Source organism: Ambystoma mexicanum, chromosome 1p (assembly GCF_040938575.1).
Source record: "Ambystoma mexicanum isolate Mex_15411 chromosome 1p, UKY_AmexF1_1, whole genome shotgun sequence".
NCBI classification, from domain to species: domain Eukaryota; kingdom Metazoa; phylum Chordata; class Amphibia; order Caudata; family Ambystomatidae; genus Ambystoma; species Ambystoma mexicanum.
Genome location: NC_090921.1, coordinates 1,369,263,220 through 1,369,290,389, shown reverse-complemented (window position 1 = coordinate 1,369,290,389; position 27,170 = coordinate 1,369,263,220). Strand labels below are relative to the sequence as shown.

The window sequence follows — 27,170 nt, the reverse complement described above, 5'->3', positions numbered from 1 at the left end:
TGGTTGGTTCTCTCCTCCCTCCTCCAACCTGTGTGCTAATAGGACAAGGAGTTGAGGGGTGTGAGTTAGGAACGCTGGGGGAGGAGAAAGTTTTGTCATCCCAAACTGACATGTGGGTTTGGCATGTTTAAATTCTGAAAATCTATCAACATGGCAAGTACCCAAATTTTCAAATCTTTACATGTATGGATATATTTTTAAGAACTACATTTTAAGTCAAATCACCCTTCCTGTGCAGAGATACAGATTATATTTGTTTACTCGGGAGCTGCATCAGTGAAAAATATGATGCTTCATAGTTCCCATGTTAATTTTGTCCTTCAACCTCACACCAAATCTCTCAGAATCATGGGAAGGCCCAAATCAGATTTTCCTTAATAACTTCTGTTATGTTTATCACACAAAAATCATTTTGGCACGGTTCAAAGGGGATTACTGTCACCTTTAATAAAAGTCTGGAATGAGCATTGCGGCATATATGCTGGCCTTTCTATGCAATAAAATGTATTTTTCTATTAATCAAAACCCAGGTTCACAGGCCTTGTCCACTCTAGCCCCCATCTTTGTTCCTCTAAGTTTCATTTATCCTTAAACATGTGATCAGCCACATGCTCACTCATGTTTATCTTAGCCTATCCCTCCTTGTCCTCCCTATGGTACTGGCTATAGCTTTAATGCACATTCTATGTGAGTTGTGACCTCCAGGTCTCTTCTGCTGAAAAAACATGCAGGGCTTTATCTATTTCCACTGTGGTTTCCATCAATGGCAGTATATTTCTTTGTATTTTTAAGCAATGGACCTGATTGATTTTTGACAACCAGACATCCCCCTCCGGGACAAGCAGAGGAAAGGTCAAAGTATAATTTCAACCCAGATGCATGTACAAATCTGCAAGAAATGGCTTTTAAACTCACACACAATACATTTTAAATGTAGCATTGTATAAGGCATCCAGGCCTTATATCCATGTGCAATGTCTTTCCTTTAATATAGTAGTTGCCAAAAACATGATTATCACTTCTGGATTGTCTATACACAGGTCGTTATAAGAGAACACCATGTTCACCTTGAAACCAAGTGGGCACTTCTCTTTGCATACTGTCATTGGGATGATTAAGTTCTTGTATTTCTTATAATTGCAATAAGCTTGGTTTCACTTGGGATTTCTGGATCAGAATCAGGTACTACATTGAAGATAATGTACACACTGCTATCTGTCCCTTTAAGTAAAAAGTATAGCTTTCCATGGATTTATTAAAAGAGCCTTTTCAGCCACATGTCTTTCTCTTTCTTTGCTGAAATGCATTGCGCATATCTTCACAATTTTGAACTTCCAAGCATACTTCTCCTTCATTTGAGGATTAGGCTTGTCTTTAGTTCAATAGGCCTCTTGTCTGACATCACTATTTCTTTGCTGGCTTTAGACTTCAATGGGATACCACAAATAACCCTGGACTTTTTATTTCTGGCATTCATGGCCTATATATTACTCCACATGGTGGTAGTCTGATCCTGGCTGATTCTGAAAGGGCATATAAAGCTAGGGGTAGGAAATCCAGCCATCCTTTTTTCAAAGTCAATTTGATCTTGGCAATCTTTTCTTTGAGTAGGCAGTTGAGTCTCTCACATAATCTGTTTGCTTGCAGGTGATAAGCACAAGAAAACGTGTGCTTTATGTTTTATAAAAGCCCTATCTGTTTAAAAAGTTCATTGACAAAATGCAGCCCATTATCAGATCTTAGCACCTCACATACACCCCACCTCGGGAACACCTTGCACACTAAAAACTTCACTGCACAAATGACATCAGGTTGTGTACATGGACTGCCTTGATCCATCTAGAAAAGGGACACACCACCACTAATCGATACCTATATCCATTACATATCTGCAGCATAGCAATATGTAAATGCTGAAATGGATCATTAGGTTGAGGTATTACTCCTCTAATTGTTCTTAGTATATGTCCAGCAGTAAACTTTTAACACACGATGCAGTTCCCCATAAATAGGGCAACGTGTTCCAACAAATTAGGAATGAACCAGTCTTCTGCAATACTGGCAGCAAGACTTTCTCTAGTTACATGCGAGGGGTAATGCAGCTGTTCAAGTGGAACTTTTAATAAAGTTACTGGCATCACTGACTTTCCAGTGCTGTCCTGTCACCATAATGCTTCAATGGTTGATCAAGAACTTAATGTATGCCAAAGGTTTGTACCCTAATGTTGTCCTCTGTGTAAGTGCTGATGTCACGGCTGTCCCATTTGTGTTAAAAAACAAATAGAATTCCTCAGAATAATTGGGAATTCCTAAAACAGGTGCTGTGCAAATAGATTTTTTCAACTCTTTAAATCCTTTCTCCATTTCTTTAGCCCATTCTAGTTTTGTCTTAGAAAATTGTGCTTTCTTTAATGCTTGCAGAAGTGGCCTCGTATATGTGGTACAATCAAATGCCCAGGCTCTAACATAGTTGCATAAACCCAAAAACTGTTACATCTCGCTCACTGTGTTTGGTTTTGAGGTTTTCATAATTGCCTCAGCTCTCTCGGGTTTCACCTTCTTTCCTTCATGTGAAATCAACTGACCTATGTATATCACCTCTTCTTGGCAGTATTGTAGGTTCTCCTTGTCTTCTTTATATCCATTGTCTGCTAGAATAGTCATCAACTGAAGAGAATCCTGTCTGCACGCATCTTCTGTGGTGCTGCAAATCAATATGTCATCTACGTATTGTATTTCTGCACTTTTGAGATCTATATTGCCTAGATCCATCTGTAGGACTCTGTTAAAGATCGATGGGGACTCACAGTACCCTTGAGGCAAACAAGTATGTTTCAGTCTTTTTTTGCAAAACGCAAATAAAGTTAATTCTTGAGAGTCCTTGTGCAACAGGATCGAGAAAAACACATTTTTCAAACTGATCACTGTGAAATATCGAGCTTCCACTCGGATGCTGCATAACATTGTTGCCAGATTAGAAACTAAAGGAAACTCTGCATCTACAATCTGGTCAATCAGTCTCATATACTGGAAAACTCTCCACGACCCTCCTTCAGATTTCTTAATTGGATACACTGCAGCATTACACAATGATTCTGATGGCACGATAATTCCCTGATTCATCAGCGCTGAAATAGTCTGAAATGTACCCTCATCAGCTTCTCGAGACATGGGGTACTGTTTTGCTCGAGGTAAAATCGCTCCTGGCTTAAGCTTTATTTCAACCTTTCCTATCCCCTTTGATAAACCTACATCATAAGGGCCTGTGGTCCATAAGGCACTTGGCACCTTTTCAAGATCCTCCTGAAAAAATGCTGGTCCTTGCTGCATTATCACCATTCGCTGTGGTATTTCCCTTTTCTCTAGCCTTATCCAGTATGTAATGCTCATGACGAACACCACTTCAACATCACTTCGGTCTTCCTCGAACATATCATCATCAGTTTTGTCAGTCAATCTATCCCCTTCTTCAAGAGCTATCACTGTTCTCCATGGTCTACCCTCATCGTCTACTCCTTCAAGCGTTGCCATTTCTCTTCGTACGATGGCTGCTTCCAACTCTATAGTAATAATCTGTCCACCTTCCTCATACATAGATATTTGTGGTCTAAACAGGGACTCATCAGGTATTCTCACAATCTTTCCCGCTAAGCCAGGAAGCTATGTCAGTAAAATGCTCACTCCACATAGATAAATCTCTGGATCTACCGGAACGCCTTGCAGAGCCACTTGCCCTGTGAATGCCAGTATGTACTCTCCCATGATTAAATAGTGTATTCCTGGAGTGGAGCACACTATTACTTGATCAATAAATGAAATCGTCATGTTAAGTTTTCTCATTAAATATACTAACAAAATATTAACCAGTGTCTATCGTGAATATAACTAAGGAATGGACACGTCACATTCTCCTATGGGGACTAGTAATTTATCAGTAAAAGGAACTCGACTCGTAGCTCCAGAGAACCCTTTAGCATTCATGGCAATACCTGACATTGGATATTTTCCTTCTCGTATACATGAACAAGTTGCTCCAGTGTCTACAAGAAAAGAAAAAGGATTTGCCTCCTATCGTCACATCGACCCTTGGTTCCTCTTGGGGATCTGGTGTCACAGATAGTACTTAAAACATCAAGTCACCCTGTGAGCAGTCCTATTGTGGATACAGGCTCATCCCAATCTGAGGGAAAGGATTTCCTCCTACCACAGTGACACCACCTATTCTGGGTGTCAATGCTTGTCCTGTGTTCACATATTGATGTGTCTGCATAGGGACTTGTTGCAACTGCCCTTGTGGCAGATTCATTTGTACCTGTCCCTGCTGTGTCACCTGTTGTATTCGCGGCACTTGTGTTTGATAAGAGATGTGATCCTAGGAAAATTCTTCTCTGGTCTGGGTGCTACATGTTTGAGGGTAAGCTGTCCCCCCTCTAGAGTACTGCCCATTCTGTATATTCTCTTGGCTCCCACATACGCATGCAATATGTCCTTTCATTCCACAATTCCAACATACTGGAAGAACTCTCCTATTAGTCCCTCCTTGGTTATATCCTCCCTGAGCATTCTGGTTCTCATTCGGTGTACCTTGAAACCCACCTTGATTATTTTGAAATCCACCTCCTCTTCCTCTATTACCCATACCTATGCCTCGTGGTGTAAACCCATATCCACCTTGGTCCATCAGGCACAGATTTTTCGCCTGTCTTGCCACCATTGCTTCCTGCATTCCCAATCGTTCTCTGCTTGTCAATACCGCCGCTTCTATGGCAAACTTGACAATTTTTTCAGAACTAATTTGGCTTCCTCTTTTTTTTTATTCTCATCCTTCTTCTTGTTTTTCTCTTGTATTAACCGACAATGGTACATTATCGTCGGCTGCATCTCAGGCCATGGTTTCACTTCCATCCCTACTTTTTTCTTCATCTGCCTCTGTATGTTATATTATGTGCATTTCTAAAGCGCACGAACGCCCAAGGGCATCATGGCGCTGAATAGAGCAGAGGGACGGCAGCAGTAAAAAGAATTTAAAACAAGTACATTTTCAGAGACTGACAAAAGACTAAATGGTTGTCCATAGCTCGAAGAGGCAATGGAAGATCATTCCAGGCCTTTGCAGCCATCACTGTACTGGCTCAGGCAACCCCTGACATAAAATGTGGTAAAATAATGTCACTGTATTTTCCCACAGCTCACAGTTTCACATTTCCATTTCTCCTGAATATCCTGAATGTAATCAATAGGGTCTTCATCTTCCTTTATCTTACGTGTCATAATTTCACCCATATTTGATGTTTCAGATATTGTACCCCGAGTGCCCTCCAAAAATCTGCTCTACAATTATTAAACAGCGTCCCATAATGCGCTGTGTTTTTGTGCAGTCACACTTGAATATCCCGCTCTCCTCCATATGTTATCAGCCCTCTCTCCAAGAATGGCTGCCAGGAGACTTTTTATGTCCCTTATGTCCCGTATTTCCTCCTGTCATTTTCTCTGTATCCATTTCCCACTGCCCGAAGTCAAACTATGGACCTTGTTATCCTTATACAACTGTGGCCATGGAATATATTGCGGTCTATCTACTCCTTTTTCTATCAAGGGAAACTGCGTAAACCCCGTCCCATAGTAGGATCTCATTATTAATCTATCGATAGCAGGGATAATCATCCCTGTCTCCTTGTGGGTAATGACCTTAACCTGCTTACATATGCTTTCATATGGTGGCGACTCTCCCTTCTTACTATGTGATCATCCTTGAGGACGCTCAGGATATGCTATGGGATCTGGAATTCTATCTTTAGGTTGTTCCAGATCCGACCATCTCACTTCCTTATCCTTCTGCAGACTTCCTTGGGGGGTGCACGCGCTCCCTCCTTCTGCCCCAAGACCGGACTCTCTTTCCTAGTCTGACATATCTAGTCCCCAACTAGTGTGACTATCATCCCCTTCACCCTTATTCAGGTTCAGCCTGCTCAAAGACAATGCATGACGTTCATCACTGAACAGGTTTCCCTCCTTACTTCTTGATTGGGGTACTGGGGATCGATCACTGTTCGCTCAAGTTCCATACTAGCTACTTCGCCTCAAGTGTTCATAGACCTCATCGATCCTTTCTCCAATACTTTCTGCATCAAATCCTTCTTCTTCTGACACTACTCTAGATATTGCGGGTGTTACTTCCTTTATTGGAAGAACCTCTTCCACTCTAACCCATCATATTTCTGGGCTCAGCCTCATTTGTTCTTTACGAATGAGACTGCCAATTAGACCTCGCTGTCTTCTTTTCCATTCTATTCCTTTGTCTACTTCCCTTTGCTTTCTCGCATCCCTTCTAATTCTTTCTTCTTCTTGCCTTCATTCTTCTTCTCTCCTTACTCCTTCCCTTCATCTCTGTAATCATTTTCCCCTTAATCATTGTGCTTCTTCCTCCTCTCTCTTTCTTTTCTGTCACTTTCTTCTATCGCTCTGTCTATTGTCATACTTTTTTTGTTCTTCTGCCCGTTCTTCTATGTTCTCTTGCTCTTCCTGATATACCTCGTCTCGTCACTCCCTGCTTTTCCTTTTCTGCTCATCTTCTTTCAATCTCTTCTCTCATTCCTTATCTTTACTTTCTTGTTCGTCTTTATTTTCTCTTTGCCTAACTGCCGCAATACTTTTCCCATCTATCTTAACTAATATCTTTCCTCCCATCCATTTGTTTTGCACAAACACTATCTCATCAGCCTTATCCTTCTCTCCTTTCCATCTCTTAATCTCCCTGTCTATTTCTGTCAACAAATTTGACCGATCACTCTTTTCCTCTTTGTCTTGTATGATTTTATAAACCTCTTCCTTTCTCTTATTTTCTTCCAGTCTATCATCACTACTATAAGCAGGGGGCTCATACATCGGATTACTATACCCCGTCGCCGCTCTCAGATCTTTTAAAGAATACACCCTTATGTCTTCTGTAGCAACACCCTTTGCTTCAGGTGAGGTAAGAGGAGCTGAGGGCTCGACGCCTTCCGCTTTATGCTGATTAAGCATCCAATCCTCAGGTGGCAGGTATTCTCTTTTCTTTTGATAAATCTTCCACAGTTATAAAATCACTCATCTTTTCTCTAATTTCTTCCCTGTGTACGCAGCATGCAAGTATGTGGTCATGTGTTGCAATATCGCTTTTAACAAGGATCCCCCTTGTGGTCACGGCATGAACATTTGATCTGCCGTGCCTTTTACCTATTCGGCACTGTACTGTTTGAGCTTGGGCATATGCTTTGGCAGTTTCTTGCAAAGGTGCATGAGAGGGGTATCCCCCATAATGACAAGTCTCGCTTGATTGTCGATACTTAACAGATTGTTAATAAACCTTATACATTGGCTTACATCACCACTTTTCAACATTTTAAAACAACAAATATGAGGAAGCACCATCAATCGCGTGATGAAGCCTCTTATTTTAAAAGTCTGTCTATTCTCTTCAATTGGCGCCAATCACTTTGCTATACTCAATCATTGTTGCTCCTCAACTTTTTCAATTTTTCACAATCTCTAGCGCTCTTTGATAGTTTTACTCAAAAACAATCTTCAGACTAATCAAACATTACACATTTAAAACACTGTGATCATCTTTTCCCTCGCCTTTACTTCATACACTATACAGGGTTTGAGACTTACGTAATCCTGATTACGTGTTTTATATTTCACCCTACTCCCATTCGAGTTTGAGATGTCTCTGAACTCCCTTGAGTCAGGGCTTCTAGGCACTACCTCTTCTCTTCACAATATTTCCTGTTACTCAAAAATTATCACAATCTCATTCCCTTATTTGCTATTACCTTTAGTCTACTTCCTATTCGTTAATCGACTCGAGGCGTTCGGTATCGACTGCTCCTCCAATACAACCACTTTGCAATCCATCCGTAGAGCTCCCCTGGAAACCGGGCAGGGATTTTGTCAAAGTGGGACCTGCCCACCGTCTGAGTTCTTCTTTCAGTTTATTTCTATTCGCTGCTCTCCACAGGAAACCCAGCGATTTTCCAGCTAATGGCAGAGGAGCAATCGACCGTCCGAATACTGGAGACAAACTATTTTGGATCTTTTTGAACCATCTGCACTGCTACCACGTGAGCTTAGGGCCCTTTAGGAACTCGCATGCAATGGATGGGTTCACAGAGTACCAGATAACAGAACCAACCCAGGAAGATGGCAAAGTACTGTTATATTAACAGTTGTCTAAAACAGGGAGTTACAACGAACATTACCGGAAGTACGCTCAATTTCTCTCAGCGATCTTTTCTCAAAACATAGACTTTATAATAAAAATACATCAGAGGTGATATCATACTACCTGAAAAATAATGAAAAACCTACTAAGGGTCAGGATTGGTTTAATGGGAACCTCTAAGTATACCTTCTATAGGAACTAGGATTGTGATTGGCTGACCACTATCAGGTGGACAATGTATGCCTACCTTTAAAATATGTCTTCTTCAAAACCATTAAGTACACTATTTCTAATTGGTCTTCAAACTATAAGGCCCTTCGTTATATGGACCACTACAATTGGTTGGCATGCTTGTGCCATGTCTGGAACATTCGGTTCACTTAGCAGCACATGAGCCCAGACGCAGGTGCAAGGAAATGGGCCTGACTTGTGATAGGGATCATGATTTGCGTGTCATCAGCGAAATTAGTATAGATGACTCCCATAGAATCAAGTGCTGCGAACAAAAGTTTATACAATGTAGGGGACAGACAGGAGCCTTGAGGGATGGTGGCTTCATCACCAATAAAAACTCTTAAAGCGTGTTCCGACAGGAAGGATTTAATCCACAGGGTGGCATCTGGGGAAAAGTTTAAGTTTTCTGTCAGGGTCCAGAACAACTTATCGTGGTCTACCATGTCAAATGCCGCTGACAAATCTAGAAGGAGGAGAATGTCCATGTTATCAGAATCTTGTATACTATCCATCTGGATTTTTAAGTCTAGAAGAGCTTTTTAGGTGCTGTGTTTAGGATGGAAGCCAGATTTCTTAGCTCCAAGCAAGTGGCGACTTTCCAAGTATGCATTTGGGTATAGGCAATTCTATCCACTATTTTCAAAAGGAATGGGAGGGTGGTAATGGGTCGGTAGTTAGTGGGAATGGAGGGATTTAATGTTGGTTTTTTAAGTAGTAGGGTTACCCATGCTACTTTAATGCTGGAAGGGACTGAGTTGGTGGAGAAAGAGGCATTAATGAAGTCGGTAATGATAGGCACTAAGGCAGGAGCACAGGTTGATTCTCTGCAACACTTTGCGCACTTGTGATCTTATTTTTCATATTTAAAAGTTTACTTGATTCTTTACTTTGTCATTAGTTTCTGTAGGATCCATACATCCTCTTTAGCCAATAGCCTGAGACGTCATTCATAGTGTCTAATGACATCACAGACTTCTTTCCTTGCTCTTTTTCATATTCCTCCAGAGAGTTCCTTCTTCAGATTGTCATCTCTTCAGTGATGCATTCGATAGTGGTGTCTCAAAGGGTATCTTCTCTTGAATATACGCTGTGGTGCACAACTGCTGGTGTCAAACACGGCACGATCTCAGGCTTCCAACATATAGGAGGTAGGGGGGATTTCTTACAGAGGCATGCAGCTGCTCCCCAAAAGTAGACTACCAACCTTTAAGGCTGGCAATTAAAAATTGATGGTTACTGATTCTTATAACTATTTGGGTATCACCTTTTTGTGTTGCTCCAATGGCATTAAACATACTGAAAAACAGTCTCTCATAATGTCACCAGTTCTTGGAGATATTTTCACTTTGCCAGGAGCTACAAAGCTCAACAGATGGGGATTCACTAACCCTCACTAGTGTATAAGCAGGAGATTTCTTTTTTAAACAGTATTCTTGGTCTTCCACTCTTGGCACCAAATTATGCAGTGCACACAGAGCATAATATGCATTTTTCTGAAGACGATCTAAAGACTGAACCAATTTTCTTTTGGTTGAGAGTATGGAATAACAAGAAAACAATTTTAAGTAGTCTTATTTTGCCCCATATTATATCATCTGACGAAAATTACTTATCATTCCTTTGGTTGCTCATAATAAACAACGTTTTTATAATATCAATGTTTGTATTTACTGTCTTAACACAAACAATATCACAACTCAATCCACTATTAGGATAAAGAAACATTGTTAGAGATTAATGCACTGGATAGAGAGGCCAGGGAACTTATAAATCCTTCACCATAGTTATGTGATTTTAAAATGTATTTGCATATCTGGGTATGTAACATAGGGTCTCATTCCGAGTGTGGCAGTACAGGAATAAGGGTTCCGGTAGCACCGTACTGGCACCCTTTCTGGACCACCACACTCCAAATCTGCCTTCCTGGGCCATTGCGCCTGGCAGGTCTGACCTGCCGGACACAATGACCCTGGCAGGTCGGGTTGACACAGAAGCACCGGCACCGTTATAAATGGTCCCAGTGCTTCTGTATCCCCATTCCTTCCATCAGACCCACAGGAACGGGGACTTATACTTTCTGCCGCCTGGTATCCCGGGCTGCTAGGACTTATAATATCCCGGTGGCATGCTCTAACCACTTGAGCTCATTGTAATGTAATATCTTTTAGAGCAGTTACTGCAAATGATCTATCTTTACAAAAGCTGAACCCAACATTTTACTCTAATGCAACTATGGAAGATCTGCTGCACCTATATTATATATATATATATTTTCCCAGCGTATGCTTTGATTCATAAGAATTCTTTAATTCCTATACTTAGAAAACTACATTTTATCCTGCATCGAATGACATGTTTTCAGCTGGTTCTGGTTTATTTGCAGGGGCGTTGCAATGCTATCATGGCGATGCCTTAAAAGTTAGAATCGCCATGGTGAAATCGAGTAGTTGTGGGCTAACACATTAATTGTAATCAGAGCACTTTGAAAATGTTATTTTTGACAATTTAAATATTTTTATTGTAGTGTTTCATGGAAATCTATTCCAAAATAATTATTTGATTGACAAATATCTAATGAGTGTCTCCAGCGTTATGTATGAAACCTTAATCCTCTTTGACAAAGCATTTTATTAAGCAATTGCACCCCAGCACTTCCTCAACCACTCAACCGGCAAGGCGTGACGAAGGGTGTAAAAGAAAGACTACACATGAAGGAAATCCAGCATGCATTGCTGCTTATCCCTTGTCCAACAGTCCAACAGGTTATGCTGAACATCAATCAGTTGTCCTGCTCATGTTAGAAGGAAACACTCAGGGTCATTTTACATCAAATATAAATTGCATGCAAGGGACCACTCAAGTTAGCACTTACAGGGCACACATTGTGCCCTGTGTTCAATGTTAAACCTTCATGATGGGTAGGGGATTGTGTAGTATTGCAGTGCGGTTAAGTGGCAGTAACGGAATTACCACAGAATTTCCACCGTTTTTATCTGCACCACCATGCTCGTAATGAGGACCAATAAACTGAAAACCTATAAAGGTTGATAAAGGTCTGGTTAACACATTGTTGCTGATGGTGGGGTGATTGTGCTTTCCATTCTTATGTGCATGCTGCACTGATGCTATTAAATATTTACTAAATTAACATCAACCAAGTTTCAAGCCCATTGTCCGATTTCAGTAACAGTACATTTCAAAGGGGTTTGGATTTCAAGAAAGTCTGCAATTTACGTTACTCTTTATTGGTATTTTTTTAACTCTTCTTTGTTGTTTTTACTCTATACCAATTGTGTCCAACTGCAGTCCTGGAGACGCGCAAACCTGATGGGTTTTAGGCAATGCCTCATTAATATTGATGAGAAAAACATTGCATACATTTAGAATCCTTGCATACAAATGTATCTCATGAATATTACTGAGCGGTATGTAGAAGACCCACTATGTTTTTGGCCCTCAATGCCTGGAGTTAGCCAACCCTGCTCTGTACCATTTACAGAGCATGGTTAGCGGAACAAATATAAAAGTCAAGTCTGAGTAGATAATGCATGTATCACATGTCGTGGGGCTAGTTTAAACCATGTATCAACTCTTTTCTCTATCAAATACTTGAACTTGAACAAGGGTGGGGTTTGATGGGGATGGAGGGAGGGTTAGGTAAATAAAAAATAAACAATCACATACTACAGAAGGTTAATAGCTAATGTCATTGCTGCACTGGCAGGGAGTCTTTAACATTTTGATGGGTCTTCCATTTGGGATCTGTTACGATATGTGGCTCCTGCTGCTCCATAGGATTACCTTAGCTGTCCTCTTTGAAGACAATGAAAGCTTTATTTATTATTGCAAATTGTGATTGGTCCACTATAGATGGCACTGGAAATTGCCCAAAAGATAGTGATAACTAGAGCTTCAGTGTTATCTCAAATACCTTCTGTTTTACAATTTCTGATTACAAAACATGGTGAAGTGTCCTTTCCCTGCTGCAGTAGCACAGCTCATTGTACTTTTCTTTCTTTTAAATTGGTATGACCTTCTAAGCACCCTTAGTGATCCATCACTCTTTCACCAAACACATGTTCTTAACCTGTCATGAGATGGTTGCACTTTGATAATTGTGGCTGCACTTGGCATAGGACGGTAAAACTTGGGATTATGAGCTGTACCTTACACATGATCACCTCATATGAACCTCTGAGGCTTAATCTACCTGGCATAAGGTACCACTACATACATGGGTAGATGAGGCTGCACGTAGCATATTACGGTGATGCTGAAACATGTAAGGATCTATTTAGTGTGATGATGCTAACCCAGAAAAAAAACAGAACAAATGAAAAATCCCTTTTGGTTACCCCTATGGTGATGCATTTTCGATACCGAGCATGCATATATATGGTCGGTATGGAGAGGGAAGTAAAATAAAGGGAGCTACAGAAAGGGGTTATGGTATGGGAAAGTAAGTGGTGGGAAGCGAAAGGGTCTAAAGCACATAGAGGTTTGTGGGGGTGGAACCCACATTAAGAATCATAAAAAGAATAGTTGTAAACAATATCAGCAATGTTCTTATTTTCGAGAGGTTCGTGAAAACAGCTGTTTGAAAAAAGACAGAACCAGTATGGTTATAAAGGCTTGTGAGGCAAGGGGTCAGCAACTATATAAGGCACCATTGACAAAGCAGTCAGTTCCCCTACTCTATGTTAGGCCTATTGTGACAACACCCGTAGCATAGTTGAAATTCCTCGTTTTTCAAGTGGGTGGCAACTAAAGTATCCTTTGTGGTTTTGTAATTTTTGTTTATCTTGCACTTTTCTCTAGGGATTCATTCTTGCCCGTATGTGATGTCACTTCCTCGGATGCCGTTGGGGACAGCATTTGTTTGACATCACTGTCTGTTATGACATCAGGGGGGGAAGGTCCAGTCAGGATGTTTCTTAATGTCATCCGGTGTGCTCTGTCACCTGCGCTAACACTACTATTTTCATGAAATAATGTCCCTGGCCAGCATGTCACCTTGCAGTCACTTTCTATGCTATGCTGGCCTTCTACAGCAGCAGGGGTGAGATGTTTGTCATTTGGACAGCATGGGGCTCTATGCTGGATTAGGAACTCCTGTGGCACACTTTAGTATATCATGTCTTTGTGTATATATTGCATGGGGTCAGGTTTCTCAGGGGGATAGGGGATAGGGAGGTAGTCATGTGTTGACAGTTTGGTTACTGTATGACACCGATTAGTAAGCATTGTGCTACTTTGCTCTATCAGGATACTGGATACACCTCTGTAAATATGATCATTTTAGGCATTTCTTAAAAGGTTTTAGACTGGGCCGAGCAAATTAGGGTTGAAGGATTGCCAACATTAACCACCTTGATGGATCCATCAGGGCAAGTTTGATATATCACCCGCACCAGTGGTCACATGTAAATAAATGGTGAATAGAAAGGGAACAGGGCCAGACCTTGGGATATTTAGTATGGGACCATTCTTGATGCAAATGCAGCTGCCTAGATGCTGATATTTTGGTACTGGTTAGTGACGAAAGAGTTGATTCACATTAGGGTCAAACACACTATCCACATTTACATCACTGGTCTCTCCAGTAAATGTTTATGCTCCACTGAATTGTAGGCTGTAGGCCCATTAGCACTATGGAAGATCCTTGTTTATAACTTTATGCAGACATACGGCCTCATCACGAGTTGGGCTGTAGCCCTTAAATGCAGTGATAACGGTATTACCGCCGCATTTAAAGGCTGGCCCTATCATGAGTTGGGTGCTGAATGGGCTGTTTTACCTCCAGCCTTTCTCTGGAGGTGAAAATCCCCTGTTTTCGGCTGTATTACCGTCGGCTGTATTAGCCCGCATAATTAGCACTGAAAATGCCCCATTGAATCCAATGGACCCAATGGGGAATGGGGATTTACCCTTAACACCCACCCCGTGATCCGGCGGTAATACCGCCGGACCGGTCGGTGCTAGGGCTATTACAGTCGGGCAGTATTACAGCCGGGATACAGCCCAACTCGTGATGAGGCCCATAGTATTGCAGTTCTTGAAAGCAAGTTGTAAATGGAATGGAGAACTGGCATGGTCATTATAGCAACTTGTATAGCATGACATACTAATAAAGTACCTTTGACTTTGACAGCAGGGGAGGATGCAGGTTCAGAGGATGATGTTGTCATGGGTGGCATGCGGGTGAGAAAGTACATTTATAGAGGGAGAAAAGAGGGGAGAATGAACACGAGTGTGTGAGAAAAAGACAACAGGAGATCACAATCATATTTGAATCTGCAAGCTGTGTCAGCAGATAGTCAAAATCTTACACAGATGAAGGGCCTTAAACTAGCAGCCTTTCTCACTCTGACCACATATTGCTGTGAAATAGCTATGACTGCGTAATATTTCCATGAAAAGGTATTAGCTGCCCAAAATCTCATGGAAATGAATATATTTTTCCAACTCTTCCGTTCAAATGGAAATATTTTTTGCAAAGGTTTTATTAATATGGTGGCATGATGATAATGCTAAAAATGTATTCAGAGATGATTTAAGAAGACATATGGTAGAAAGGGTTTTTAAGTACAGTCTCCCTTAATCAATGTTATGAAATATGTGCTCTAGAACACAGAAAGTGCGCTATCATAGCTGCCGGTGGTGGGTGCAGTGTGATTCCAGAGGTGTAATAGATCCTGTTACAGAAAGAAAAAACAATGACCGCTGGTGCTAAAATTTACTCTGGTGATAAAATCATTACCACTGCTGGTAAAAGAATTGCCACAAGAAATACCCATTGCCGAAAAAACATGATGCCTGAAATGGTGGTACTTACCACCAAACATAAGATTGGATGTAAGATGATCTTAACTAAGGTAAAAACAAAACTAGCTGCCACTTCCTTTCGTCTACATCAAGAGTGTCCAGAAATCTCAGACAAAGGGCCTCATCATGAGTTTGGCGCTAGCCCTTAAATGCGGCGGTAGTGCTGTTACCGCCGCATTTAAGGGTCTGCCAAATCACAGCTTCCGCTGATTTCCCCCGAGCTCTGAGCTGGGGGGAAATCTGCTGAGAATTTGCTGATTTTTGGCACGTTTTCCGCTAGTGGTAAAAGTGCAAAATTTCCCCATTGACCCGAATGGGGAATGGGGAATACCCGAATGGGCTCAATGGGGAATGGGCAATACACGTTCCGCCAAACCCGTGATCCGGCGTTAATAGCGCCAGTGGGTTTGGCGGTAGGGCTAATAACGCCAGCACTATTAGCACCGGCGTTACCACCCAACTCATGATGAGGCCCAAAGTATCCTAGTTCTGCAATTTTATGCAGGATGTGGCTGCCAGCATAGTGTTTACCACTGGTGTTAAATAGCAATCCCTGCCAGAATATTTTTAACTCATAAAAATAAGTGCTTTTCCAGGGAAATATTTGACAACATTTACCATGCAATTAATGTGTAGTTAATGGGTAATTGCAATAGCATCAGCAGTATTTCCTTCCAGAGAGATTATATCCGAGGAGCAGGTATTTATTCTGTAATATGAATCAGGATGTCTGCCATAGAGCTGGTGACTCATTATCAGGAGTACACACTGTTCGTGTATTCACTGTTCAACAATCTTTCACTCACTAATCAGTCTGCCTCGTACACTGCACACTGCCTCATTCAGTGTACCTCCTACCTTCTTCGCTGCCTGCATCATCATTTGCATTTCATCTTGCAGGGTACTCTGCTCATGCCCGGTTCATTTCTCAGCATGCATCTTTCACTGTTCATTGACAAACTGACTGCCAATTTTACTCTTTAACGTGTCTCTTTCAATGCTGCCTGCATCCTGTGCTTCTAGTGCAGACTCTCCCACTGCCGGCTATCACATTCATGGCTCAGTGCCCCATTAAGTGCTCAGCCTTGCTCATTCACTTCTCACCCTGACTGCTTCATTCAGTGCTCAGCCTGACCAAAGATAAGTCTACTTCATTCACTTCTGCCTGCCCACTGTAATTCACTTCTGCCCATGTCACTCCCCGCTCTGCCTTGCCTGGCTCATTCACTTGTTAGTCTGTCTCATTCCTCAATCTTGGCTCACTGATTCTCTTCCCGATACTTCACTCACAGGTTTTCCTCCCCATTCACTGATCACTCGTTCAACCAAGAAATAATACTACTTCATTCAATGCACGCTATCTCATGTTTCATGTTCACTGGCCGCTGTGCTATAAACTCGGCCTCAAGATGGCGGCCTGCAGAAGGCCATGTCTGCTGAAAAGTGCTGCTAGCAAGAGAACCTGTGTTTTGTTAAATGTGTCCTTTTTTGACCTAGAAGGGAAAGATGTGTTCATTGACTTTCAGAGACACATTGCTGTACAGCCTTTTCAGTTTTGAGGGGGGATTGTCTGAAATAGAGAGCTGGGAACCAAAGCACTTTGTTGTTATGATGGTGGAAGATGTGTGCAGTGTGTTACACAACGATTGTTGAGGTAGACACATTGACTATGCAAGCATATACTGTAACATTATTACAATTTGTCGGGACATCAAGGAAGCCACTTGACAACTTTAAAGGGACAGTAAGGGCCTCATTAGGACCCTGGCGCTAAGTGTTTAACGGCGCCGTAAAAGGCTGCGGCGCCGTTAAACACTTAGCGCCTTACTGCGAGGTCCCTTTGCGGGACCCGACCTTAACGGCTGGTCTACACCAGCCGTTAAAGTAGGGACCCGCAAAGGGACCTTGGTGCTAAGTATGGTACCGCAATTTGCGGTAACGTACTTAGCGCCTTCCCCATTCCCATAGAGCCCTATGGGGCGAAAATGGGAATGCGGAAGGGCCATGGTTCAATGGGGAATTACCGCCCCGCCAACCTTGGAATGGGGTGGTAATTCCCCATTGAACCATGGCGGACCCGTTACAACACCGGCACCAACCATGGTGCTAATAGCGGCATGGTTTAGCGCTGGTGTTGTAATGAGGGCCTAAATGAGTTAGAGACCGCCGTGAGTACATTGTTGTAAACCGGCTGAATTCCCACTGGGAAATGCATCAACAGAGAAACAGGGTCGCAGAAGCATGTTCCCTTGGCAGACTATTTCTCTGCTGAGAATGCATTATTGCAGTTTCCCCAAACTCACATTTCAGACACATTTGCATCTTGTACTCATGGTGGCCCTGAATCATGCTGTTCCCATTTTCATCTTGTATCCTGGCATGCAACATTATGTGTTACTACTGACTTCTGCAATTGTATTCGCTCTCCACTCTTGCGTCTCCACTCTTTTTGACTGCTTCTGTTATCTCCTCCTTTCCCTTCTCCCTTTTCCTATCTCTTCCCCTTACTTTCTTCTATGCACTTACTCTATCAGAATTGTCCCTGGACCTAATATAATAGCAACCTCGTCTGTTTCCTCCACCCTCCCATTACTGTTTTTTTTCCTCCCCACCACCCCTCCAGCGCTATCTGAAATGTCGTCAGCCCTAGTATGATAGTCGCTTGTTTTGTTCCTCCCCTCCCTTTCTGCACCCCTCTCCCTCACCTTTTGTTTTTCTCCGGCTCTACCAGAAATGTCATCAGGCCTACTACGGTAGTCGCTTGTCTGTTTCCATTTCCTTCCCACTCTCCCCCTCCCTTTCTTATCTATGTCTTAGTTCTTGCACTATCTGAAATGCCGTCAGGCTGAGTACGATAGTTAATTTCACATCCTTACAGTTCATGGCCTGTAAGAATGTCAATGTATTTTCCCTTGAAGCGCTTTGAAACACATTGTGTATAGGCGCTATATAAATAAACAATCATATCATATCATATCATATCATTATCATATCATACACTGAACTGAAGAGAAAGAAGAGCTTACCCCAGTCTGTTTCCAATGTCAATTTCACAGAAGCTCTCAGCTAAGTACAAGAAACATAGTGGAAGAAAACGGGTGGAGTCCTGCCTGGCCTCCAAGATGGCACCAGGCCAGGTATAAATATGTGCCGTGCTCTAAGCCTAAAGAAGACTCAGGGGCGTTCAGAGAAGATAGGCAATCCCAGCCTTTATCAATTTACCACTCATAGGTGCAAACTCAATGTGAAAGGCCCACCCAACGGGACGCGCATAAACAGTATACATGAAACCAGTCCCAGTTTCCCTGTATAATGATAATAATTTATTTATATAGTGCTTACGAATTGGACACTGGACATAGAACATATTTACTCATTTATCAACCTTGGAAAGATGAACGGCTGAGTTGGCATTGCCGGGATTTCGAACCTGAGACCTGCAGATCACAAATAGATCGCTGCAGCGAGCGCTCAACCCACTGAACTATGTCATCGGCTCTGTGTAGATTGCAGGCTTGTTTTCAGAGAAGGGTGAAGACTGTAGAGTCCAGAAGATAAGAGTGTCTTGGGAGACTGGTGAATAGAGAGTGAGAAGGAGGTAGATAAGGTGGCAGAAAGAGCTAGGGGCAGCACCAGGAGAGGAGGGGGCATCTACATGGGAGAAGGAGGTTGTGAGATCAGAAGGGAAGGAGGGGATGATATTAGAAGGGAAAAGGTGGTGGTAGTAAAAGGAGTGATGAAGGTTGAAGCAGATAAGAAGATAGTTGTTAAGGGAGTGGTGTGACCAGAGTGAAAGGAGGTAGTGAGATCAGAAGGGGAGGAGATGGTTGCATTGACAGTCGTGGTAAAAGTGGTAAGAGCTTTGGAGGGGTGGTTAAGGAGGTCTTTGTGGAAGATTTAGTGAAGATCTTTTTTGGTGGGTAGATGTATTGCTCGCCAAGAGTGCACGGACAATTATTTATCACCAGTACATTTGCAGAGCAAAGAAAATACTTTGAACGCAGGTAGACGGAACAATAACTCACAACCAGATACGCAGTTAGCAGAATAATGAGCACTTATATGGCTATTTATTCATAGCTAGGAAGCAACAAGTGATAAAACAGAAATAAATCACAGAGAAGATAGAGAATTCAAAAGCAAATACATCACCATGGGCGTAACTGAATCCCTCATCTCGCCAGAAGCGGCTGGAAGACCCCTGTAACAGCCAGGCAGAGAGCACAACAGCCCACAGGAAGGTCGGAACAAGGCGTCCCCCTCCGACTGAGGTCTTTGTGTTTTTTCCACCTGACCTTTCCAGAGCTTCCCATATATACATGCCCTCCTAAAAAAGGGGTGGCAATTTCTCGAACCTTCTGGCATTAGCACTTGCGCATTGCTAAGTGACCGTTGGTTGCCGGCCGGATCAACCGACAGTAACCCCCAAGGAGCAAAGCTTCCCTCTTCTAAAACACCATGGAAAACAATTCCATAACTCATAGCAAGACATAACAAAACCAGCTTTCCCAGCACAATGTCCTTGATTGAGGTCTGCATACCAGGCTCAGCAACGAATAACATTGAAAACATGTCTTTTAGCAAAGCAAGTACGGTTTTCGCTGAGGCATGGAATCAAAATAACATTGAAAGCATGTCTTTTAGCAAAGCAACTGCAGTTTTCACTGAGGCATGGATTAAATATCCCTTATAGCTCTGAGTAATCCCAGAATGCACTGCGCATCAGCGCCATGTTTTAGCTCAAGCATAATAGTAGAGGAGAGCCAAAAAGCCTGAACAGCCCAAGGTAGTATCGAGGAGAACAGCCCAAGATGGTAGAAATTAGGTAGAGGTTAAGAGAACAGGCCATAGGGTTAGAGAGGAGATAGGAGATAGAAGATAGTGGTGATAATAACAAACCAAAATGTCAGAAACACTTGTGTACAGGTGCGTTATAAATGACTTATCATATCATATCACTAAGGAGAGGTTGATGGCTAAGGAAGAGAAGGTTGCTATAGATTCAAAGGAGGGTGACCTGGAAAAGAAGTGGGATGTAGAGGTTGAAGAAGATGCATCTCTAGAAGAGGTGTAGGTGAATGAGGAAGTGCCTTTTGTTGAGGAATTGTGGGGAAGGAAAAAGCAGGCCATCTAGAAATGATATTGCCATTTCATAAAGGGACTGATCTGTGAGGCTATGGGTTGGAGTAGATGGTCCAGCAGGCGGGGGGGATGTTCCAGTGGGGGGTCAGAAAGGCTATTGATAGCACAGAGAGGCGCTGAGGAGGGCTTACCAAGTACAATAAAGATCAAAGAGGAGGATCCTTTCACCTTTTCCTTGCCTTACTCCAACGTCATCTTTCAGGAGACCTGTAGAGCATTACATCAGCCATTGGATTCGTCATACGGTATGGGACCAGAGAATGCCTGCATACATACTGAACTGAGCAGAATAAAATGGTTTGGGTCACCTGTGAGCCTGCTAAGCCATAGACATAGGATAAAACCCCTTTGGAATGTTTTAACTAGAGACTTGTGAGCTATACCGACAAGAATTGCTCTTACTAAGGCCCAGAAGCTCAATGAACTACTCACCCTGGGTGGGAGAAAGACTGAGCGAGAGATAGGCATTGGAAGAAGACCATCCTGTTCTTGTTTTTCTGGTTGTGGAGATCAATGGTTTACATTCTGAGTTGTCCTTAGTTTGTACACACTTCCTTAGTAAAGTGTTCAATTTAGAATGCTTGGCTTTGGCTCACATCTGAATCCCAGGTGTCCATGATATGGCAGCCCTGTTAAAAAAAATGTTTGTCAAACCTTTTGTGTAGGAAGCTTCTGGGCAGATCCCTTATAAAGTGGAGTTGATGAAAGAGTATTCAACTTGCTGCCACCGCAAACCAAGAAGAGCCTTGTGCAGTATACCACAGTACTTTTTGCTCACTCAGTCCCTGTGCTTGATTTAAGTAGTGCAGGTTCAATAGATCGTTCAACAAGCGGTACATGGAAAGTAACAGATCATGTTAAGAGATATTGTGTAGGTTGGTATTACTGGCATTGCATAACCTTATGTCGCAAATCACCCACTCGCTTCTCAATCGTTCTCTACTCCAAAATACTTTACAATGCTGACTATTCCATAATGTCCACTTGTCTGATAGGTAAAAAAGTGTTCACCTGTTTTCTTGGGAGGGTATATGTCACTCACATCATGCGTGACAAGATACCTGGCTGTCTAAATCATGCACTAAAAGCAGGTAATTTCACCATGCAGCCTCTTAACAAATGTGTGTGAAGGTCTTGAAAGTAGATAACTGATGACACTATTTACAGAGATGTAACATAATCACCAAAACTTGACCTTTAGGCTCACATAATTTTGTATTCTGGTAATCTTAATCCTACATTACTAGCTTTAGATGGTGTTGAAATGTTCTGTTTTAGCTGTTTATCCAGGACCATGAGGTGATTGTCAGATGCCAGTTTGGAGGTTAAATTGTGACATTTTGATACTTCATTTTTGCAACATTTTTCAACTTGACCTCAATATGTGCAAACAATTTCCTGTTTTATTAATTAATGTAATGTTTGTTTGCAAATATGTTTTGAGTGTGTCTGTTTTTTTCTGCATATACTTAGTGATTGCTCTGACTAGGCCATTATGTAGGTTCGTCAGATTTGGCCATGTACCCTGAAAGCTTTCAATGAGATAGAACAGCTTCAGCGAAGAAACACATGCATTTCTTGCCAGGAAGGCACATTTATTGCATGCTAACTGGAAGGGGCTAGTCAGATCCTTGGAGCTAAAAACAAAACTGATTCTCTCTGAATGACAACAAAGTTACAGTTTATATATCCAGTTTGACAATTTAAATTATCACAAATATTTTCTTACATAGTCATCCCCCAACCCTTCACTGGCCAACAATAATACAAAGTAATTTAATTCCCCTAACTCTAAAACCCCATTGGATGCATTCCCAAAGTATAATCCTTTTGACATGTGATCTTCTTCCTTCGTCAGTTATGACATACTCTACATAATACAGTTATCATATATGACTCTGTTTATTTTTTCGACCATGTGACAGAAACCCATTTAATCCAAATGGTGATTGTGCAAGGCTTTCCAAAAACACTTTTAGGCATGGGGAGAGAAATAAATAAGCATGCCTTTGAAGCAGCAGTGAAAATCCATATACTCCCAGATTCTCCAGCAATCCCATACCATTTTTCCTGCATTCTTGCACATCCTATTTGCGACTGCCATTTCAAGTCATACAGTCTTAAGCATACTTCTGTGCACAGCCATGTACTACCCTCCATGTAGCCAGACCTTTCTGGTCATCAAAAAACAAGCCTTCATGCTCGCAAGGAAATTATGTGGTGCATCTTAGAACCCAGTCTGGCCATATGAATCAAATAAATGCCTTTGGATTCAGTGCTCGCCTTCAGCCCTTTGCGATATTATCAGAACTTCCCATATGCGGCTTGCTTCCAACCCCCTTTGCATGACCTCAGACATCCAGCTTTCCAAACAGGCAAAATAAACAACTCCCTGAGAATCCAGGGACGCTTCTGGCCTACTTAAGACTCCACGTAATTGAACCCTACATTCTGTGATGTCCCAATGTATCCACAATGAACCCCACATTTTCCAATGGCATGAATGTGTCTGTAATTTAAACCATTGTTGAATTCCTACATGTTAATTTCCCCTTCAATTAACTCCTCTATTGCATGCATAAAGCTCCCCCCCAGATACTTCTCAGCACTACAAATTGAACACTGCACAATGCATTGTATCCATGCCACTCTTACTCATGTTGCTGCCTACTGTGACTCTAAAAATGTATGCATCTGAAATACTAAGTAATACTCATTTCAATTCTTCTAACTACATTGAACATATATTTAGCTCTAACATCGCATCTACCCCAGCCACACCATGGCCTAGTACAATTTACATAGTATGATCCTCTTTTCATTGTTGGCATCAAAAACATCTACCCCAGCAATTCCCCCTCTAGTTAATTTATTGACTACCAAATTAATTTCTTGTTCCTTCACAGAATCACCTCTGGGGACACAAACCTTACAGACATCCTACATTCTCTTTTTACTTCGTCTATATGCCTTTGCTGTACAAGACAAAAACAACCACCCACCATTTTCCCCACATTCTACCCAAGACTCCACATAGTTATCTGGATTGTGTGGAGGACACAAAACAACAACTGGAGTCCCAATCAACCCTCACTCAGTATGCATGCATATGTGGATTGAAATGGCAGTGGCCCTAACTGTGGACATTTTGACTGATATAATAGCAGCTGTTTGAGGTAAATTAGCAGTACAGCATCTTAAAAGTACTTGTCAGGAACAGAACAGAACAAGCAGAAAAACAAAAATGTAGCATCAGTATCTCCCCCAACAAAACCACCAGAGATATGTGATGAAATGCAGAGATGTCTATGAAACCTGTATACCAAATAGGGGGGGGTCTTTGACAGCCCACCAGATCCAGCAGCCTTATTAGGATTACCTTCCATTTTTCTGTGACATTCTGTCACATACTCTAAGTCCACATGAGGACTTGGATCACGTAGGAGCAAGAAAGCATGACATTCTCAGGCCAGAAAGGTTCTGGAGAAACGACTTCCAACAAGAGGACCTCCTCAACCAGCATACACTCTGCTCGGCATGCCGGTTTTTTGTCAACACAGCCAAAGGAAACCATTACACAACAAACATCAAGGAAGCATCCAACAAGAGCAGAGTCATCTTAAAAGATGTAAAGCACTGCATCAAACTCCTGGTAGACCTTGAAATTCCCTAGTGCACAGACGAATGAAATGCCATCAGCAACTTCTTTGCAGGCAGGAAAGACAAGAGAAGTCAAAACACCTCAGACATACAGACAATACCACCTTCCAACACATCCAAATAGACTGAATTCAGGACAATTACTCCAGATGACCTAACCAACACTACACAGCCCTCCAACTCATGTGCTACAAAGGCATCTTCTCTTCCTACACTTGGAAGGTCCTCACAAGGGAAGTACTCGTACCACTCCTAAATGTCATCAACACATCCCTCATGAACAGTACCATTCAAGAAACACACAGAAAACGAGTATATGCCCTACACACACACACACACACACACCCCAGATGATCTTTTCAATTAACGCCCTATCACACATTTACCCTTCCTCGCAACAGTGATTGAGAACATCTCCTACAAGCTGCATGAAAGGATCACAAAATAAAATCTCCTACGTGACTACCAATCTAGTTTCTAGCAATTAAGCAGCACAGAGGCCACCATCATCCAAGTTATCAACAATGCGTTTCACATCCTGGACACAGGGTAAGACTGCCTACTCATACTAATCATCCTCTCTGCCACTTTCCATTCCATTGACCATGAAGTCCCCCTCAGGATCCTCACCCGCCACATTGGGTTTGACAGAACAGTGCTGCTGTGGTTTGGTTCTTACAGCACATAGTTACTTGTCCAAATAGGCCTGAGCAGATCCCAGTCCTGTCCAGTAACCTGGAAAGTCCCACACGGTTCCACCTTGTCTCTGGTCTTACTCGTGCACTACATGGAACCTCTGGGGAAACTGCTTGCCAACACTGATGCCAAGATAAATCAATACATGGATGACACACAGCTTTCCCTAAAGATCACTTACATCATTGGCATCCATTAACTCAAGCATGGTTTGTCCTCATACAAACATGTATGTGAGGCCCTTATCACAGGTTCAACCCAACAAAGACCAAGTTAATTCTCCAAGGAAACCCCATCAGGTATGCATAATGCATAATTTGCCGACAGAAAAGAAGCTCTGTTGATACACACCCCATCTCTCACACAGTGTAAAATCACTCCATTTTACTATCAACTGTGACCTCTTATTCATAACACACATGGCAAAGAAGACCCAAAAAACCTGGGCCCAGCTTGCACTCCTCTGCAAAGCTAAGCCCCTTACCCCTGCCCCATGTTTCAGAACATTCTTCCAGGTCCTGAGCATCGCCTCTAGATGATGACAACCTTGCACTTGCAGGACTCCCAAAGCCACTTTGACCTCTTTGAATGTCAAGCAGAATGTTGCAGCATGCCCCATCTGAAGACTATGGAAGTTCGCCCACATCACTCCCACTCTTCAAGCAAGCAACATGTTCAAGACAGCCTGCGTCACCTTTAGAGAAGTAATAACCAAACCACTGCTCTACCAGGCTGAGTACCTCCCCATCACTGGAAGCCAATGCATCACCAGAAGCCACAACATCACAAGACTGGAAACAAGAACTACATGATGGAACAAACTAGGAAACAGGCTTTTCCAGCAAATGCCCCTGACCCTGAAACACGTTACGAATGTAAATCAGACTGGCTTCCTCCATTATGTACTTCAGGAAAGACCTGAAGATCCTACACTTCAGAATACACCTCACCAATTGCGTTTTGCTCCACAGACCAATATGTCTCCCACTCTGGAGGGTACCGCCTGCACGTGCTCACGCCACCCAACCCAGCAATCTCTGCTGCCCTTGCACCCTACCTGTAACTGCCTGGGTGTTTCCCTCTGTTTACAGCACCCAGCACTTTGGTGCCTCCAAGTTAGTTTCATCCTTTGGATATTACAAACATACATTCCTGTGGAACGTGTGCCCAGGCTGTCAAAGACCAGCCAATCACACTTGAGCACAAAAGACTGTGGGGTGTAAGTATGTAACAGGCCCTGGCCAAGGCCCCTGGTGAGCAGTGTATGCCGTTGGTGAATATGTGGAGCCAGGGTGTGATGTAAAGCTAACTGATGTGTGCAGGACCATGCAGCTGGGCACAGACGGTGTGCATCAGCAGAAGAAGCTGGGGTTGGGAATGGGTGTAATGAACTTGGGCGAGGGAACCCTGCAATCAGTGCTTAAAGTGGGCCGGGGCCTGCCGGGACCAGGCCCCGGCAGTCTCCAAAAAGTGGGACTGAGCCGGGGCCCTGCCGGGGCCCCCGTCCAACCGCAACATTGGCGGAATGCATTATCCCGTCACGGCCGCAGCCGCGACGGGAGATGCGCCTGCCATGAAGTCAGGTGAGCCGACAGAAGTGGCAGCCAGCCACAGCGACTCTGTGACTGGCTGCCACTTCTGTCAGTCATAGTAACTGCCTTTGGTGACCCCTCGCGCGAGAGGTCACCAGAGGCAGTTACTGTCCCTTTGTTTCCCCAGGTCGCAGAGGCGTCTTTAACCATCGGCGAACCTGGGGATTTCTCGACGTTTATAAAAGATGGCTTTGAAAGTACACATTTCAAGCCATCTTTTATAAACCCGAAATCTTAAAAAAAAAAAAGATGGCCTGAAAACTAGGCAAACCGTAGGGTATACACACAAATATATATAAATGTTATATATTTGTGTGCGTACCTTACTATGGTTTGTGTACTTTGCAAGCCACCTTTTATAAACGTAGAAATATGTTACATATTTCTATGTTTAGAAAAGATGGCTTGCATTGTACACAAACCATAGTAAGGTACGCACACAAATATATAACATTTATATATATTTGTGTGTATACCCTACGATTTGCGTACTTTTTAGGCCACGCCCCTCCCACAAGCCACGCCCCCAAAGGAGGACCCCCCCCCCTCGATTTCTTACCCCACTTAAAGCCCTGCCTGCAATCCTGGTACACGTGTCATACCAGTTGTGTGGTGAATGATTGTGCTGCTGGTACCTGTGCTGCACCTGTTCTGTGAGCGGGAAGCTTGTGCTACTGCCTGCATTGTAGCAGTTCTGTGGGCAGAAAGCAGGCAATCTTTGATGCCTATGTTGTGCCGTACATCTGTTCTGTGAGAAGGGCGCTAAAGTTGCTGCTACCTCTGCTAGACATGTTGCGGGAAGAAAGCTGTATTGTGGG

At 42.7% G+C, this 27,170-nt stretch overlaps 1 long non-coding RNA gene across 1 annotated transcript in view; it reads right to left on the bottom strand.

Moving 5' to 3' along the window:
• Nucleotides 1-20,842: 20,842 nt before the first annotated feature.
• LOC138578189 (uncharacterized) overlaps nucleotides 20,843-27,170 on the bottom strand; it is a 494,414-nt gene continuing 488,086 nt past the window's right edge. Inside the window, exon 3 of the long non-coding RNA XR_011303985.1 lies at nucleotides 20,843-21,033. This is a non-coding gene — a long non-coding RNA (uncharacterized lncRNA). The remainder of the gene's footprint in view (nucleotides 21,034-27,170) is intronic.